Genomic DNA, 20,852 nt, shown 5'->3' with positions numbered 1-20,852 from the left:
CTACTTGAGAATGTTCTCCATTCCCAAAGACTTGGGCTAGATAACTTACTGCTCACTTGTAAATCCAAAGGGGCATTCAACAAAATTAAAGTTGTCCTCAGTGAGTGTTAATCTCAGTCTTCAAGCACCACTTTAATTATAACCAGAAACAAAACATACTATACTTTGCTACAAGCAAGCTGCTGGGAAAGCTGTTAACTATATTGAACTATGTGCATATGGGGATCAGAATCAGCCCATGTCCTGCAGTTGTTTGCCATGCTGCTTTAATTATTACAGTAAAGGATGTCTAATGAGCTCATTGCTTAGTCTTTATCTTTAGGTGATACCATGACAGATATCAACTTTCTGTCAATAACATTCTCTGATCGTCCTAGTGATGCACCAAATCAAATCTCTCAAGCTTACTGTTATTTTAAGGAACATACTAGCATATGTTGAAAAGAATAATTAAAATTATTTCTTGCTTTTTTTGGCTCCTCTCCTCCAAGCTGTCCTCTAGCTCTTTTACTTGCAGCAGCCTCCCAGCTCTTGATCTGCCATTAACTTTGAAACACAAGCTACAGTAAATGCAGTATCTTTGGTCTCGTTTCTCACTGACTGATTCTTAGTCAGCCTCACTATTCTTAACCATATGTTACTCGAAAGTACAATTTCAATTAATTATCCTCAAAAGAGCAGCCTTAATCGCAGATTTTAACTTCAGATGCCTGTGAATTCATTGGTACAATCCAATACCCATTTTATGTATTTTTTATTTCTACTTCATTTACTTTGGTTCAGACTCTAAGAAACTTTCCTCATGTTGAGTCGGCCTTTTCCATATGTAGTCCCATTGACATTAGAGGATCATTTTCCCATGATTAAGTAGTATTGTACATGTATAACACGTGTAGATCACCACATCCTTGTTTCCTTGACATTACTGTTACTCTTCACACACCCCATAAGATACTGAATTGCTGGGCAAGAGAGCAGGAAAGAGTCAGCACTGAATACTGAAGGGATTTCACGTATACTTAGAGCTACCTCATGAAACAATATCCCAGATGGTAAGTACCATGGACACCCCTGATTAATTTAGAACAGGAAAGGGCAAAGAAATTGCAACTATGTGAAAGCAGTCATTAAATAAATCTAAAACGAAATGCCCTAAACAGGTCGTTTCACACCATCACCTTTGTTATTTGGATTAATCAAATCTGAAAGAATATCAACAAAGACTGGAAAAGTGAGAAGAAAATTAGGCTCCTTATGTAGATGTTTTTTTCTTTTTTGCTGATTCCTCTTCCAGGTTTTATACTCACAGAAATCAGAAAACAGGAAAATTCTCAGATATTCTCCAAAGCAATTAGGAGGATCATGCTTAGGAAAACTATACACTCACCCTGTTTAATATATGAAGTCATTACTTATTCTGAAGCAGAAAGAAAGTAATCCCATGCCAGAAAGTTTCAACTCTTCATTATTTGCTATTGTGTTCTCCTCACTGAAGCACTAATAAAGTATCTTATCATGTTTAATATTTGTATGAAAGGTGTGCCCAGTACCACAACATCAGTTTAAGTTCTAGTGTGCTTGGTGCTGCACAAATTCCAGGAAAAATACAGTTCCCTTCTTAGTCCTAGAGTTTCATAATTTGGATAGGATCCTAAGAATACAATTCCCATTTAATTCAATGGTAAGCACATAACTAAAACCCTGTGCAAGGCATTGAACATTTAGCACAGTATTCACTAAGTAGATCCAGATGATGGGCCAAATCCAGCTCTGATGTAGGTGGGCAAAATGCCATTGAAATCATTTGAGTTGCAACACTGGAGCTGAATTTGACCTTATATTTTTTGAACATGATGCCAAATGACTGCAAAAACAATGTAGTTTTTACTCAAGTGCAAATGAATGYGGTGGTTTCATCCTAGCCCCTGGAGGACATGTATTCAGAGCACAAAAGCATCACACAGTTTGGCACGGCTTGTAACTGCTTTTCCGCAAAGATCCAGGACTAGAGTGTTCAGGGCGTTGCAGGTCATGAGTGAAGGAGGCAAAGCAGAATAGCTACATGGACATGGGTGCACAGTGTTTGCCTCTTGCTAACCTCTTGCCAGCGCTCGTTTCCTCATTTTCGTCATTCACTTCGATGTTTCAAGAACAACAACTTGAATTATTCTGAAGTTTCAGTAGATGTGCATTACTCCTCCCCAGGGCCTACTGAAAGGCAACTGTTTAACTCTTTATTTATGCTGATAGAACTAAGAGCTGAATCTGTCTTAGTGTGACTATTAGCACTTGGCCTACGTAATGTCTTACCTTGAAAGATGTCAAGGGGCTTTCTGAAGGCAAGTGATAAATAGGATCAGTATTTTTAAAACATGTACTTGTTAGCCATTCATATTTTCATATTTAGACTTTGGCTTCCAGAATTACCAAGCATAAGCAAATTTTATTGGCTTCCTTGTGAACTGTATTCACCCTATGCCTCTAGGGACCTGATTCAGGATATAAATTCAAGCCTTTAAGTTSCTAGTGAAATCAGTAGAAACACCTGAGATTAGCACAAGACAGGTAACAACTGAAAAACCCAAATGTACATAGCCAATGACTAACTGAAAAAAGGCTGCCTGCATCATCAGATCCAGCAAACAAATAACACTAATATAGTTAAGAAGGCCTTGAAATTCTATCTTAAACTTCTTGCGTAAATTGAGCACTACTGTTCCCCAACTGCTGCTTTTCCTATTTTTTTTTTTCTGTCTTGAGGTTAACTAGGAAAAGCTGAAAGCTTTCCTTAGAAAAAGAAAAAAAAAGGGGGGGGGGATAAAAATGTCATTGCTGGGAGAAAATTTCTTTGGGTGGAATATGGTGGGGAGGCTGGTATATAACAAGTCCAGCATTCAATAAATAGAAGACGATGCACAGCTCCTGTGCTTGCTGGTATTTCATAATTTTTGTTCTGCTCTTTATCTCATTTGTACCCTTCCAAACTGTATTGTCACCAAAGAAACTTCCCTGAAAGAAATCACAAGGTAACACCCTACATCCACAAAATAGCTGAAGAAATAATCTGCAGTAGTATGTGTTCATTTCTCACRCAGGAAGTGTGAAAGTTAAATATAAAGATTTGTTCCTCACAGCCCTCTCCTCCATTCTCTTAGCAATCTTTATTATCGGTTTATTTCTTCCTTACAGTATTTTATTATCTGTCCAAATGTAATTTTACAGAAACATTTATTTTGCAGCCATGTGGGTCCCACACCACCTCAACTTTCTACAATTTGGGTCCCATATCACCTCAACTTTCTTTTTCTGTAGTCTAAATCTACAATATAAGCTAAAGAACTAAAATAAACCCAAAGATACCGGTACCAATGTGAACAGATGCAGTTCTTCAGCCATCTAGCTAGACTTTTAAGGGGTAACTATGAAAAACTCAAATGGAACCTGGACATTTATTTATTTGGAAATTTCCTAAAAGCAAAAAGTGAAACTAAAGGCCTAACTTTATGAACCCAGTTTTGACCAACTTGAGTCACTGGTTCTAATGTGAGATTCTTATTTTAATTAGAAAAACACTGCGTTCAATATTTTCATAGACATTCTAGAAGAGAGCTGTTCTGATCTCATAGATCAGAATTAAAGAACTTTTGAAGAATCTTCCAACCAAAAGCATGTTATTTTGTTACATCTATGTAAACCTACTTTATCTGGTTACAGTGACATCAGAATTAGATTCTTTACAGGAATCTTTATACTTTTGTTGAACAAACGTCTTCTGATGGGGGCAGATAAACTCTTTCTTTGCCATTGCACTCACACCAGTACCAGGAAACAGATAGAGAAAACATGCAAAGTGTTTATTTCTCTATGAACCACAAAGTAGACTTTTTACACTAATGCATTTTTTCTTACAGCTGGGACATCTGGAAAGCTCTGGTAAACTGGCTTCCAATTCCARTAAGCCCCCCTAGGAAAGCAGCTTTCAGTTCCAGGAGAAAATTTTTGCTTAGTGGCTAAAAGACTTCCAAGTTCATGATCCAGAACAGGCCAAGAGCACTTAAAAGTCAACAACATCATAAATTAGCTAAGTAAAACTGAAGCATTCAAGTATCCAAGGCTGATTCAGGGGATATCAAATCAGAACTTAACTCAGACTTCCAAATCTTATTTAATTTCCTCATAGAAGTTGTGTCTCAGAAAACAATCTGTCCCAAAATACTACATCCCACAGAAACCACCACTGAAACCTTGAACAGGCTTTTGCATTGCAAAGGCCAAACTTTTTTTTCCCCTTGACCACCTTTTTGCTAAATCAAACTTCAAATAGAGCGGCTTTCTGGGAGGAATTAAAAAACACGCACAGATTACCCCCATTCTAGATTGACTTTGACATTTCATAAGGATGTTAGAGCTAAGTCCAGCCAACTTGGGTGGAAGACTTCCAGCCTAGGATTCTGCGGTGCGCAAGGCTGCTGGATAGGTCACATTCTTTCCTCCAACCAGTACAAATCGATGTCCTAATATGGTGCTAGGTGGCACTGTGCTGTGGATTCTTTCTCAAATAAAACACAACCCTTCATCACTAAATACCACTGCACTGTTTGACAAAAGAGTGGCGTTAACTCATTCTTCGGCAAAGACGTTGCATGAGCTATGTTCTGCCCACCTTAGCCTCACAGCTATTTCAACTAGTCTGACTGGTGTGGTTCACGACATAGGTCAAACTCCACATAATGCTACTACCCAAGTGAACATATCCCTTCACATACATTTAAAAGATGCTTTACCTTTCTAATCTTAGTCCCATTTAATTTCAAGAAGCCTTTGAAAACATTCAGTGGAGTATTCATTTGTAAAGCTCTATAAGATCCTTCAGATGAAAGATTACAAATCTGTATGAAGTACTATTTATTATGACAGAAATTTAAATCCCTTTGTCCTGTACTGCAGGCAATTCAGACTCATGCTACCCTGTCTCCCTAATCAACTGGTTGCTTTAAGATTATATCCTTCCTTTGCTGTGCATGTTTCGCCTCTTCCTTCTCTCTCTTTCTCTGCAGGTATCACTACTGCTGAGGATCTACAAACAAGAGTTTGCTCAGACAGGATACCCAGGTGACTGAAAGCTAGAAACTTGCATTCCAGTGCCAACTGTACCATTAACATCTGACAGGAGTTCTGTTTGCCTCAGTTTCACCTAGAAGGAAATAGGGCTTATGGCAATATTTATTCATGCTTACAAAGCATCTTAAGAACTCTAACTGAAAAGTGGCATCCAAGTGTCTCCTATTACCACTTCCATATTTCAGAAATGAACAGAATGTATATAGATAAGCAGATTTCCTTCCCAAGCAATATAAATCAGCAATGGGGAAAAGAATTTATCTTGTGATCTTCCAAGATTTCTTTTGTGTCTTGATGTTGCAGTAGTTTAATATAGTATCACTTTCAGACAATGCTTCCATCTGCAGGCACTTGTAATTCCTGTGTCTCCCCAGACTACCCTTGGGGATACCAATCTCTTCTATTTAGCTCAACTTCTTACCATAGTCCAAGATTTTTAAAAATAGCAAAGCTGGGGACCTYCAATAAAAGAGAATCATTTTACATTTATTTCTTGCCATCCATTCTTATTGGCAATTTGATGACATTCTGCAAACATTTGGCATTAAACAAGCAACATGATTGGTCTAATTAACAATGATGTTCTTAAATTCTGCACACTAGTGAAAAATCCTCTTTCTAGTAACAACCACCACTTTCCACAGAGAAAGCTATAGAATTGTGAAGATATTAAAGCCACGTTTTCCCAAGCACTTCAGGTTCAGCTTATTATAATAGGATATCTGTTGAGGCTGCATTCCCAGGTTTAGATTGTCTTTATAAATAGTATAATACATGACAATAGAAAGGTATCGGATTCATCATGAACACATTTCATGGAAGGGAGCTCCCTCTTTAACAACAGCCAAATGAAACAAAGAAATAGTTCAGAATCCTGGGGGCGTTGAGTGTTGTTCTGTTATTTTTTTTCTCCCCTCTCTCTTTCCAGTTTGGCTATTTTCTTATATCCTGTGGGGAGGGCACGTAGCATTCCCCTTCACTGTTCTCTAATTTGTTCTTCTCACATGCAGCATAGCGGGAAGAGGCTAGATAGCAAAGGCAGAGCTTGGTGCGGGTAAGACAGCGTAAAGAATTAGAGGGCACTAGGAGACCACGGCGTCTCCTCTCCAGGCTGCTCGAGTTTGTCCCTCTCGGAGGGGCAGGTTGTGGCTGGGAGGAGGGGCAGCCCCCAAATGATAGACTTCAGCACTTCCGTCAATTTGCAAACATCAAACAGCTCCATGGGGTTGTTGCACTAACACTATCCCATTTGTTGTCGTCCTAGGCTCTGGAGAAAACTTTTGAGTAATGCTGAGTTTACTTAGCTGCAGAAAGTTTGCTGAACTTCAGTTCATTCTGAGGCCTGTTAACAGCAGGAAAAGTCCAGCCTACAGCTACAGAGGAGTCACTGCCTGATGACATTAATAAGATCCAGATCCAAGAGGTAGAGACAGCTGTGATCTTCCSTATCCTCTGCCCTGCAGGGTGAGTATGTTAAAGCTTTTCATCCCTTTGTAACGTTCCCTTTCCCTGCTTAAGTGCCAAGGGTGAGAGGAAAACAACAGGAGAAGCTGAGAGAAATCAGTGCTATAATTTTGCATTAGTAAGAATTTGTAAATCATCACTGAGCAGATAAAGCTTAGAGAGACTGCTACAAAGGCACTTCAGTCTCAACAACTTTTTAACAGAGAGTCTGATTAAAAATACAGAAGCAGAAGCTTCTTACAGAGGACAAAAACAGAAGATAAACATATGCATAAGGAGTCTGACAGTCTTTGATAAAGTCAAGATTCTCAAAATACAAACCATAGCAAAAAAGCTGAGGATGCATAGAGCTCCAAACATTGAGTTCCATAAAAGCAATTTCGATATCTACTTTGCATATTATRCTAAAAATGTATTTCTAATGAGCAAACAACTATTATGATTTTTTTATGAAATGCCTTTGTATTTTTACATAACATTAGCTATCATAGCTGAAAAATGCAACAGAACTATCCAAGGGAAAAAAGTAGTACATATCTCTTCCTTTCTTTGCTTCGTCTTTTCTAAAATTCTTCCATTTCTAATGCGAGCAATTACATTAAGAACAATAATTTGCTTAAAGTATCATTTACATGAGTTATATATGAAGTAACTGCATGCCACAATCTATTCAGACTAAACAGTTTATGTTCACTATTGAGAAAACAGAGAGGGCCCAATTCTGAAAATCCTGGCTCGTGAGCAGACACTGATCACTAGTGTTACTCACTTGAACAACAGTTAGCAGGATTAAGTCCTAATCCGTGCACTTGACATCAAACCTTCAAGGAAGATCCACACAGACAACAGATGTTTTTCCTAAAGTTTAACAGCAAAAAACACAAACCACATCAGAGGAGTCACAAGAACCCTTCTGAACTGTATTTATTTTTGTCAGGAAACATATACCTTTAATATATTTGGTATATTTTGATTTATTAAATCTAACTTGAACAGCTGAAGTAGTAAGAAGTGGTTCTGTTGTTAACAGTCTGTCTTTTAAGTTCAGATAACATTGGTATAGTTAAAGAGAATGTCAACAGAAAGAGCAAAAAATAACATGAAGTGTCATAAGTGACTGAAAAATATGTATCTTATAGCTTTAACTCAGTAGCTTCCAACAGAACGTTTCTTTGGATAACGGCAGATGCAAAACTATGACCTTTTTAGCCAGTTGTGTTATTTTATTACCCCTAGAATTATCTTGTTTCAATATTACTTTCATGAAATACATAGTTTATAATATATAAATCAAATTCAGAAAACACTAYTAGCATAATCTAAATCAGTGCATGATCTATGTGATTTTTGTCTATCTACTGCAGTAACTATTTCCAAAGCATACGAGCTACAAGGAATTTTAGCAGTCACCTAATTCAAAAGTCATTATCCATGTTTGGCCTTGACTTTAATCATGTGAGCAGGGTGCCATTAACATGTGTTGTGTGATACAGAGTTGGGATCTCATTTAGATGTTGCATCATTAATCTCAACATTGGTGAAAAAATCAATGCTTTCAGAACAAAAGCAACAGAATAAGTTACAAAGATTTGAAYGTACAGAAAGTTCAAGTGTTGCAGATGGTTCCTATCAAAAGACTGACACCTGGATATACCTTTATTGGAAAACTAAATATTTATAAAATAATTTGGGCTTATATTTAAAGGTCATCTAAGTAAACAAACAAGTAACATTAAATTAGTCACAAATATTCCTACAGTATTGGTTAGTGCCATTTACAATTAGCCAGTAGAAAGCTGAGTCATTTTTCTCACATCTGACAAAGTATTACTTTTAATTTTTAAAGCAATAAAAAGTTTAAAGCATCAGGCTACTAATACTTAATTGTGAATTGAGAACTGGCATCSAGTTGTATTTGGCATGATCTTATACTTTTCCTTCCAACAGTAAAAAATTATTGTTGAATTTCCCATTAACTTTCGTAGCAATGTTATTAGACAACTGGACAATTCTACCAGGATTTACACTCTACAGAATCCCAGTTAAAGCCATTAGGGATGCAAAATATGGCCAGCATATATCTGCCAAAAGGTGACATGCTGTGATGTGTCTGTTTGCCATCAAGATACTGCTGTGGTAAAAACTAATATTACAGTTATCCCAAACACCTTTTCAAAGCCACTACTCTTACTTTGAACATTTAGGCAGTGTTTACTTCAGAGAAGCACTAATCTGAATGTATGGAGAGTTAATTTGATCCCTGCAATTTAGCACTGTTGTAGTACAGCATTTGTAAAAGAACAGATAACTTAGTGGTTTCAGACACAGGATTTAATAAGACGGGGCAGGAGGGATGTTCTTCAGGGATAGCACAGTTTTGTCTAATATTTGCAATACCCACTATTCTCTCATTGGTGCTCACAATGGTTGTTTCAGCTTTATTTAGTACCTTCTTGATTTTGCTACAGAGACGGTAATTAGATAAAGTCCTGCACTGAAATGCTTGCACATTTGCCAAATTGATATGAAATTAGTTAATGGATAAGCACTAACAAAACCTCCCCCCCATAACTATAACAATCCAAGTTCTTAGCCTGATACCACAACATTTTATAAAGCCATAATAGCTCGGCTCTAGAGTGATTATACACACCAGTCTCAATTGCTGTAGAATTATTTGTGCTTTGGAACACTTTATGCTTAGCGTACGTCCAGATTTCCTTTGTAACATTCGCATCTAGTATCTACAGTAGGATTCAGTTTGATCTAAGCTGGTTTTAGTCTGGAGGTCATTTTTGTGAGCATAAGATAAACAAAAAAAAGCTGAAATACACTTGATTCCTCTTATCCACTCCAGGAATAGTTCTACTCCCGAAAAAAAATAAACAGCAAGGAAAAACTACAAATGCTCAAATGTTTTTATGCAGCATACACCAGATAGAAATATATGGATTCCTGYTTCAATAATAGTCTGTAGCAAAATTCCTATGGGTACCAAAACCACATTGCATGGTATCCTTTTGACACAATATATAACATTATCCAGCAAGAATACTCTACGTAACATATTTCAACATCTGAGCCACAATTATTTTTAGGCATCTGATTCTCAAAACCTTTTATGTTATTGTAAGAACTCTCCAGCCTTCACATCTGCCTCCCTTTCCCAATTTAAACTACAAAAATATCTGTCAACTCACTACAACTTAARCTACAGAGCAGAAGAGGAGATTGCCATCAATCCCAACAGTCTACAGAGCTCCTCTTACTAGTGACACACCAAGAGGTGAGGATTTTCAGTCGGATACAACCTCAGTAGCCTTAAAAATATTTTTAAAAGGTAAACTTAAATTCCATTGTGGTTCACTTATTACAAATGTATACCATGTGACACCGCAAAATTTGCCTGCGTATTATGGCCATTTCTTTCTTTTAAGGATCTCAGCCCTTCCTTAATTAAAGGAAATTGCAAAACTCCTGCACATTTCGGTGGGAGAAGAATCAGTTCCCTTCAGATCTTAACCAGGGACTACACCCTTCTATGCATGTTTTTACACAGTGATCATCCGTATCATCCAAAAGTATTTCTGCAATGGGAATTAACAAGAAAAATGAGGCCCATAACACAGAATCCAGAGTAGACAATCAGTAACGTTTTCTCAACTCCTAGCATTTRGCTGTCTTGCTCAGTCCCAGCAGGCTAGTTATATTCCACTTCATAGGTTTCAGGATGTAGGAAAGGTCCAATAGTCAACATTAGTTGACAAAGTAATAAATGTGCAAACAGAGCAGGACATCTCACTTGCWTCATAAGAAACCTTAAGCATACATGTGCTCAGCTGAGCGTCACCCTCAGTCACACTGTAAGGCATCACAGTAACCAAAGTAGCTGGTGTTGTAGTTGCTTTGTGTCTTTATCAGACTGCACTTTCTCTTCATCCCAAATTCTCCACTTCAGCACACCTAAAAAAACACTTAAGTCAGTATACAACCATTTCTAACACTTCCATAATTAGCTCAAGCTCCAACTTGGAGGGGGTTGGTAAAGGAGCGGGAGGAGAGAAAAGGCTGTGTTAAATATTGTACGACTTCCGCAGTTTTATATGTAACATCAGAAAGAGAGAACTTCTGCATAAGGTCGTTCTCATGGTTTTCATTATCGCATATAGTTAATCAAAAACACTTCAACCCCAGGCAACCATCACACTGCAGAGAGAATATTAAKAGGGTATAAAAGCATCCTACTCACTTGGAAACTAATTAACTTGGTTAAAAATGAAGCAGTTTTTAAAAAGTACTATAGTGTCAGGAAGGGTTGTTGATATCTCAGATTTACTAAGTGCATACACAAATGAAAGGCAATCTTGCTTCTGTTGAAGGTAAGGGTGGATCAGGCCTCAAAAGAAATAGGACAGTCTTTTACATACTCACATTTTAGGTCAAACAAATTTCATATAGTCAACGCATCTTGAATCTCAAAATCCCAGTTTCAGAAAACCTCATTTTCAGAGCTTTATAGTAGCTCAGGCTTTAAAATTATATATATATATATATATATATACACACACACACACACATACATATATATACATACATATACATATATATATAGTATTTAGGTGCCTGTTGCTGGTTTGAGGCAATTTAGGCACTCAGTTCCAAAAAAAACAGCCCTGAAAACCTTTATTCAACAACTTCCTAAACTTTGCAGATGCCTCTATTATTGTAAATACCTATTTCCATTTCAGTGCAGACTAAGAGCAGCTGCTCTCTTAGCAGTTATACTGCTCCCTACTTAACCATGCACCAGATGTGGATCCAAAACTCTGAAACTAAGACCTTCCATCTAACTGCATGTGTCTACAACATAAGTCTCACTTCTGAGTTTGTCAGCAAGAATCTCTCTACAGCCAAGGCAGATCAAGTCACTGTAGTTCACGGCATTTAAGGCACAACTCATCCAGGACAACTACCTCAGACATACATTTGGAGATAGGCAAGAAGAGCTCTGCCTTTGGATTCACTCTTTCCATTTCTCATTTCAAGCACTCATTCTCTAAGCACATTACTGAAAACCCACTGAAATAGGGTCTGCATAAAAYGCAGTAGCAGTTGCTTTCACGTAAAAATGTCTGAAAGAACTGTCTCTCCCTTTTCACCAAGTGATCAGAGCACATGTCCAGATGATGAAAGAATCATTTTCTACCTGAGGATATTTGAGCCCACATCCCCAGGTGTGCCTAAGCCTATTGGTTATTCTAATGTAACGTTATGACAAGTAAGAAACTATAGGAATCAGTGATTTCAAACCCTCTTAATGAAGCTGTTTCCTGTAAAACAAAAAATACATTAAAATTTATGAAGACAGAAAAAGATAGTACAGAGCCTTGCTTCTCCTTGCTGTTCTGCCATTCCCCTTTCCCAGCAGGAGAAAGTGAATGCATCCTTCCTCTTCCCCCACAAATTCTAGTCTTTGCACAAGCCCATGCTCCCACCTTTCAGAAGATGGCCACACTTTAGTATTCCACCTGCTTGGCACCCCATGAGGTTTTCAAGTTGAGATGACCAGAGATGTCTCTCTGAAATCCTGAATAAAATATGTAAGCCCTGCAACMGCAGAACTAAACCCATCTTTGTTCATTGCCTTTCACTCAGACCAGCTTGGGTGACTGTTCAGCTGCTCTGGATGCCATTTTGAGGTTTCTCCATATGGAATTGATACGGAATTCTGGATTATTTTCCAGGCACCAGTTTGATAAGAAAAATGCAGCTTCCTTAAGAAATGTTCAGCCCTTGCCAATTTAGGTTCTAATCTTGCACTGAAAGCCTTCTGGCTAGACCTTCTACCTATATGGAAAGCCAATGAAATTCTCAGTGAGTGCCTTAATATGCTATGGGAGTTTCTGGAGAGCAGAGGCCCTACTTTGAAACTCTGCCTTGCTGACACGGATTAAAATTACAATGGGCAAAATGAATAAATATTTTCATAAGAAATCATATTCTATTTAAAGTCTTTTTAGACATAGCATCACAATTATTTGAACAGGGATCTCTTAAAAACTTCACTTAAAAAATTCTAAGAAAATTCACTGTTACTGATGTCTATGGTGCATTGGGATATTTTAGGAGTTATTCTGTTGCACTGATTAATAATAGATAGAGCACATTAGAGTGGTTTTATTTACTCAGCTCTCACATGAAACTAATCCACACATACATTATTGATATATAATGCACACCTCTCCAGTTCACAGCATTTAAATTATGCAGCATTAGGAACAGCTGACAAACTAATACACATAAATGTTCCTCCTAGTAGATATCACTGTATTTGTTGCCAGCATACCTGGTGAACTGCCATTTTGAATAAAGTCTGTATAGGTGGACTTCCCCCCCCCCCAACAGAGATGCCACAACAGTATTTGTCATTCAGATCAATACAAATCTCCTTACTCTTTTGCTCAGATAAAAGGGATATTTGAACTAACTTAAATATATACAGAAGCATCAATTAAAAGCAATGATGCAGTTTATTTTAGTGCTTTTGATTAGCCCTGTTATAAAAATCAAATAAAATTACATATATTTTAGAATAATATTAAATTGCAGGTATTTCAATACTGTGTTACACTATATTGTTCCATCAACAATAAATAACATTGTTCTACCCATGCTCACTTCTGCCTTGCTTTTACAGAGCAGTGTTTATTTTCAACCAGGAACTAAACACAACATTGTCAAGAAGCATCTCTCAGCAGTCATGAAATATTCAGGACAATATTCACCTGAGAGCATCACCTAGCACAGATTTTCAAAGCAATACTCTTGGGTTACATTTGCATTGGGTTTCCAAAAGGAAGTATGAGTTTTCCTACGCAGATGCACGAGGCCAAATTCACCTCATCAGTCCATTTGATTCATGTCTGGAATGAATTTGGGCTATTCTCTATTCAACTGTGTTGAATTGGGTTTTGCATCTTCAGTTTTATTTAGATGGAAGTAATTACCTGAGAAAAGCCCCACAGAATATCCATTGTTTAATATTGTAATATTACCATGAAATATATTTGAGGTGCTTTGCCTGAAGTTCTTTATACACTATGTTCTGCCAGTCACAGTTGGACAGCTTCTGTGAACAATTCATAGGGCCAGAGATGTATGTTGTGGGGTTTGGGGCTTTTTTTGATCACTGGGGCAATACAAGCGTGAGACGAAAGCTTAAAACCCCTAAAAGCAAGCCATTCTTCAGATACTGAAATCTAAATCCCATTTTATTATGCTGTCAATGAACTGCTGAGATTCTCCTTTGCTTGTTAACATGATAGCAGACAGATGAGAAGAAATAAAAAGTACTGGCCTGTGAAAGGCAAATCAAAAGGGGAGATTGAAGGGATTTCTCGAGTTACTCAGGTGAGTGTTTACGCCCCAGCCGGTGACCCAGCCCGTGGTCAGAACGGTGCAGGTTCCGTTTGGTTGCTCCGAACCCTCAGACACGGGATCCAACTGTCTGCCCAAGAGGCTGAGAATTTGCAGTTTCTTTGTAAGCTTACTGCACAATAAACAAAAGAAGGGAATTTGATACTAACTAAACAGAGAATGAATAGTCAATAACATTGTATAAACTTTTTCAAGTCACAAATCTTCACGCAGCAGGAACAGCTTTCCACGTTACTGGAGTCTTTTACTGCAAAAATTTTTTTTGGTCCCCTCCCCTCATTTTTTTAAGCACAAAATGYGTATTTCTGAAACAAAAATCTCACCTGTTGGCAGATAACAGCATCAAATCCCTAAATTCTGCAAAAGAAAGATGAACCATAGATTGAATAGAAGTTAAAGTAAATGAAGGAAACTGGAGAGTACTATGATTAAATGGATATTTAAATATTTTGCAGAACTGCAAAATAATTATTTTGTTTTTCAACACAGCTGGCATACTGTTTATGAAACAGAAGATTCTAGTAAAATAATTTATAAAATATTTTTCTATAATTGTATCTCCAACTTTTAAATTTCAAAAAGTATTTGAAATACCATGATCARCATTTTGGAGACAAAAAAATATATGTAACAAGTTCCATTCTATTGTAGTTTTTTAACTATGAAACTGAAACAAGGTGGCAGATGAAGGAGAAACACACAAGGCATAATGTAAACACAAAGAAGTTTGTATAATAATTTTAAATGTAGCATAACTCTAGTTATAACTAGAGTTATTAAYTCTATAACTAGTATTAACTCTAGTATAAACTAGAGTTTATAGACCTAAACCTGAATTCTCTTACAGTGCAAACGTTATTGTTTGTATCATAGTGTATATTTCTCAGAATGCATTAGCTGTCAAGTTGAAGTAATACCTTACATGCCCTTTTTGTAACTTGGGGAATTAGTTTTATGAAACCCAGCTGTTCAAAATAAAGCCTGGACTAGCAGTGCCATCTAGCATCTTTAAAAAAACACCATCAACAACAAAACCCCTGTGCACTCACAGAAATGGTAGGTTAGTATTTATGAAGACTATCAATCTTTGTAATAGATCTATGCATCAAGTCATAACCTTCAAGTGAGCAACAGGACATGTTTTGATAATCAGTGTATTACCAAATATAACATTTGTACACATCACAAACCGTCTGGACAATAAAAGTGTCAGACAAAACTTTTTATTCCGTAGAAGAGCTGAACTGAGACTGGGACAAAAGAGGTTCGCAATTACTTTTTCAATGTTAGATTATAATAAATTAAGAGTGTGAAGATAAAGATGTGATAAAGATGRGAGGAAGGAACAGCAAGAGGTTTTCTTCCTTAAGTAATATAGACCATGTAGAATGCTTTAGATTAACAGGATAAATATTTGCTGATGCAGTAAAAGAGAAACATCTGCTTTGCAGGGCTTAATAAATGAATTTCCCATTCTGAAATGTAATAGACTTGTCTTCTTTCACAGGTATATATTGACGTGAAGCAATGAATATAAGCTATGTTTGTCTGCTCCTCTCTATGTGGAGTTAAAAGGCTTAAGATTTACAAAAGTATAACAGTGAGCAAAATTTCACCCACTTTAATTGTTTGTTGAGCAGAATGAATTGCTTGGCATTGCATTAGACAAAACATGAAAACAAATRTGCCTCTCAGAGCCTACAGTATAGAAGGCAGGCTCTGAAATGACAGGATGTACTGGGAAGCCTGCAAACGCAGACATTAATTATCGTCATTGTTAGGAGCAGGCCTTCAGGAAGAACTCGAGTGCAAACAAGGATGGGGAGACACTGTAGCATAAGAGCTGCGGAGAAAGAAGTGCGATGTAGGTACGCACATTTGCCCCATAGTTACGAATCATTGCAACACCACATACGACAAAACAGGTACATCACAGGCACCGTAATAAGATTGAGAGTCTTTCAGTTCAAAGCCCCTGAAGAACTTACGTGCTGAAGAAAGTTATGTATCCCTTGGTGACTTTTAAGTAAGTTTTTAACTTCCACTATGTTTTCCCCTGTTTCTATACATTCTTGTGTGAGCACTCCCTGAGATTAAAACCGTAAATTTACGAGAGAGCTTCTAGTACTCCAGATTATTCTGCTCCTGGGAAACAAAAAAAAAAAAAAAAAAAAAAAAAAAAAAAAAAAAAAGGAAAAAGAAGTGTTTTCTTGTGATAGAACAGAAATAGCACATGAAAACTTAATTAGATACCTCTGGAATGATATTAATCCAATGAGTACAGATGCCCAGCCACTCAGCTCCAACAGTCAATGTGACCACCCTGTGACGCACTACTACTGATTTTTATTTTTTTTTCCAGAAAACATGTGCTAAATAAACCAGTGAAGAGACAGTTCAATACAACATTCTGAATCTGGTCTAGGGAAAAAAATCTGCCAAAATAACTATTCAGTAGCCATTCTAAAATGACCTGTAACTATTTCACAAAACCGTCATTCCATTAGCAGCTTCAGTAGAAAAATACCACATCTAGATATTGATTTATTTAGGTCTTTTTTTTTTTCAGGGAACAGGTGTCTTTTATCAATAAAAACATCATTTTATTATCTTACTTCAACTGATATTGCATATCGCTTCAGCTATGGCACAGCATCCAGTAGTGTTAGATACAAACACTAAGTATATATCTATGAAATTCTCATTTTCTGTATCAGGACTTGGACTGTTTGTTGGTAACCCCATAATTAATTATTTTCCTGAACGCTTTTTCCTAGTGTAAAATGATACTTCCTTGTAAAGATTTATTTTTTTTAAAATATATCATACCTGCAGTACTTTCAAAGAGATTTGAAAGTTTATATAGAAAACTAGAAAAGCAAAGCAGCAACAACACTTTAGTCTGATAAGAAATTTTCACGCTTGTAAAGAAATACACAAATGGCTGTGTTTTCCAGCACAATCACCCTAATTTTAGGCCTCCCAATAGAAAGGAACAACACACACTTTGAAAGAGAGTCTAAAAGAAAACTGGGAATGGAGACATAGCAGATGTTTTTACAGAGCTCCTTTCTGTCTTCAGTTGCCTGTTTCAGGCTTGCTAAAAAGAAAACAATATAAACTTGGTAGACCAGAGATTTTTTTCTTTCAGATTGTTCTCTTTTCAACTTTCTGTTTAAACGCAAGTTCATGTCTTACCTTTTTGCTGTGCTCTAATTAAGAAACTAGAATTTTYCCTTCTTATTTTTCTTCTGTTACAGCAAGCTGGTGTGACTGGGAATTCATCCTCACTGGGTGAGTCTCTGGTTATAAGCAGAGGTAGTCAAGACACCTTCATACCACTAGTATAGCTATTGGTGCAGATCACATCAGTTTATTCAGAAGACTCAACATATTCCTGCAGAGGTTCAGTACTTGATATGAGAGTGCTTCCATTTGTTTAAAATTGTCCCTTTAATGCTTAAAGAACAGGAACATTTCCAAAGGAAACCAKCAGCAGAGGATAAAATTCCCAACCTAAAGGGGGGGGGGGGGGGGGAAGGTATATGCAGACCAGACACCCCCTCACAGCTAACCCCCGGCACAAAGCTGAGTAGCTGCCTAAGGCCACTGAAAGCATAGGCACAGGATGTTTTCCTAAACAGAGGAGGGGCTAGCTTGACCTTTTAATTTATAAAGGGAAACCACACACCCAGGTGTTGCAGCTCTGCTTGCTAGGAGCAATTAGGACATAATCTGGGTTGTTTATTTTGCTGGGTTCAGAGGTCCATGCTGAAAGATCAAAAAAGACTTATAGTCACTCAGTAAGCTTCATGCATGTGATGATTCTCAACTGGCTTTTGTGTTGGTACTGTCTAGTTATTTGTTTGTTTGGAGAGAAAAAACACTCTCTTTAAGTAGGAAATCCCACTTGGGCTAGTCTGCTTCAGCAAGGCAAGCTGGCTGCCCCTTCATGTTAAAGTTGGATTTTAAAGGAAAAGAAGCTTGAAAGGGARTCTGTGTTTGTGTGCTGAGCAGTAGCCACTCAGTTAAAGGTATCTTCTTAAAACTGACATAGCCAATCAGCTTTAGACGAATCTGCCTTTATTAAATACTTTGTGACTTAAGGTATATTGTTAAAAAGAAATTTAATAAAGAAATAGATTTAGTATATTTTAAATCAGGTTTCAGGGGCTGGAAAAATTCTACTTSCTATCTCAAGAGAAGTATAAAACATATAAGCCATCAATTACGACAGGTGAGTTAAGGGGCTCTTCAGGACAAAAGCGATACCAATGTCCCAGCCAAAGGCTTCATATAGATGCACAATGACCTCTGCTGCTTTCCCAGAATGAAACAGTCAGGCTTGCATGGCTTTTCTGACCCAAGCTGTACCAGCACAGCCAAGAGAGTTGGGCAGTATTTCAAACAAGCAATAAAAAGTGTTTCTGAGGCTGTCAGCACAGATCTAGTAGTGAGAGAAACAGAACTAGGGGGCTGCTATATGGTGGTGCTCCCATCCTCTGGTATCTTGAACCTCTTCAATGATCTATAGGTGTTGCCCTAACAATGCCACCTTTTACTGTAGTCTTGGGTTTGTTTAAAATAGTCCCACGTAAAAAATATGCAAAGTAGACCATTTGGCCATGATATTGATTTAGGAATAAATCTGTCCCATAACAACTTACGTCTTTTCTTTCTTTTTTCTTTCTTTCTTTCTTTTTTTTTTTTAAGCACATCGAAGATAGTAGTTAAAGGAAGATTGTTTGAGTCATCCACACAGGAAATGTAGACTTCACACTGGCCTCTAAGGGACAAGACCTAGCATTTAATATATGGCTATGCAACATTTAGCGTACTGTAAGGTCTTGGGCAATCTCCAGGCAAGAAAGAGATTCTTCCGCTCTACTAAAGTGCTTGGTAGTTGATCCATCATCGGCTACCCACAAGAGAGAAGGGGGGTAAAAATAGCCATTCTTCACAGCACATTCCCTTTCAAGGCTTTCAGGTTTCCTGTCAATGCCTTCTCTGCGGCCACTGTCACAGCTACAGGGCACCTTGGCCAACAGGATGGCAGGCCAGCCATACAGTGGGGACTCTGTGCAGTCTTGAGATTGGTACTGAAAGATTTCAAAACTCACCAACAGAGTGACATTACTGCAAGGATAACAACAGTCTGAGGTACTGTGATCTGGTCACTACCCTTGCAAACACTTGTACACAATCTCAAATTAACACAGTTAGCCCGATCTGGAAAACACTGAYATTAATAGAGACCTTTTTCCAGTGGCTGTCATAGGCCTTTGGATCAGGAACTTTGGAACATGGAAACATGAGCTTATGACAGCAGCACCTACATGAGACACGCTGGGACATGGCAGCCAAAAGCAGCACTACAGAATGAATACAGAGTGCTTTTTAATGAAATGTTCCGTTTAGCTCTAATATTTTCTGACATTTAATCTCACATCTATAAGACACGTTAAGTTATGACAAACTGGCCATTTAGTCTTCTCTTAGTTACTCAGAAACTTCCTAAGGTTYTCACAGAAAGAAAAAACAAAAACCAAATCTAACATCTCAAACTTCTAGAACAATCATATGTCTAGACATATCCACTTTTTTTCCTTTTTTCCCCACAAAAATGAAGCAAGTGTGTTTTACTAAAGGAAATAGCATATGAAAACCTTGGCACTGTAAGACCTGATTCACTGCAACATCATTTTCTTCCATTCCAATCTGACTAATACAAACACCAGTGATGTAGAAATGTCCACTCTCATTTTATATTACACTAATATTTTCCACAGCCTTGATACTCTAAGATACAAACTACAATAGACTCAGTTCTGCTATCTTTAGCTTTAATGAAGAAAAATTCGAGTGTTTTGTAAGACATACAGGATTCATTTTCCTTTCTTAGAACTGAAAATGAATTTACCATAGCACAAACAGGAAAGAGAGAGAGAGAAAATAATTTTTGAATGCATCTGTTGGTTATGAACACAAATTAAGCTGAGTTTTTGTTCTTTTTAGCTGATGGAAAAAGTTTAAAATCTAAAAAAACCCTGTAAAAGCAGAAAATAAAATATGGCAGTTTCTTCAATATTTCATCCAAAATTTAGCATTCTACACTTAGGCAACAACTACTTCACTTTTATGTAATTGAAGTATCTTTTTATTGTTTCAATTTTGATTTTTTTTGAGCAAGGCTATGGTATAGATTTGTGAATTTCCAGTCCACAAGCCAGTGGATGTCATACTCCTGGCTTGTTCTCCATCACAGTGCTGACTAGCATCCACTGTTGGAGTTTCCACTTCTGGAAACCTACCCTTAACCAGAAGTTATTGGACTAGCCACAGGAATCATGTGGAAGAGAGGAGCTTTCTGCAGCATATGTTAGAAAGCAAGTTGGATGTGATAGCCATAGTAGTTATTCCTCACTCTAATGTTTATGAAAGGATTATAAGAAAACAATCTTTATCAATAGTGAGTCTAGATTTTATTCCATATTTTGAAGAATGCCTACCATRTACAAAGCTACCAAGTTACAAAGCTGGTAGTAATTTAAAAAGAAAAGCAAGTTATAATTAAGAAATAAAGAAGAAAATTCAATGGACTATTTCTTAAAATTTTAAACTACAAGATGAGCAAAGTAGGTCCTATTTTGTCAACTATTTTATAAACCAAAGTAAATTGACACGGTATGAGCAGAAACAGTTTGTTGCATAGATGCAGGAAGAAACTAGGCGTCTAAGAGACTAGGAGTCTGGAGACTGGGCTCTTAACTCTATCACTGACCTGATGCATTGCCTTGGGCAGGTCACTTTCATAGCCTGTTTCCTAGTTT

General features: G+C 37.2%; 1 protein-coding gene across 1 annotated transcript in view; it reads left to right on the top strand.

Annotated features, from left to right (window-relative positions):
* Window positions 1-6,339: 6,339 nt before the first annotated feature.
* The window catches only part of FGF10 (fibroblast growth factor 10), a 91,677-nt gene continuing 77,164 nt past the window's right edge, over window positions 6,340-20,852 (top strand). Inside the window, exon 1 of the mRNA XM_085326410.1 lies at window positions 6,340-6,585. The gene's annotated coding sequence lies outside the window, so the exon portion shown is untranslated. The remainder of the gene's footprint in view (window positions 6,586-20,852) is intronic.

This window comes from Rhea americana, unplaced genomic scaffold (assembly GCF_003343005.1).
Source record: "Rhea americana isolate MKP2758 unplaced genomic scaffold, rheAme1 scaffold_13, whole genome shotgun sequence".
Taxonomy (NCBI): Eukaryota; Metazoa; Chordata; class Aves; order Rheiformes; family Rheidae; genus Rhea; species Rhea americana.
This window is presented reverse-complemented; position numbering and strand designations above follow the sequence as displayed.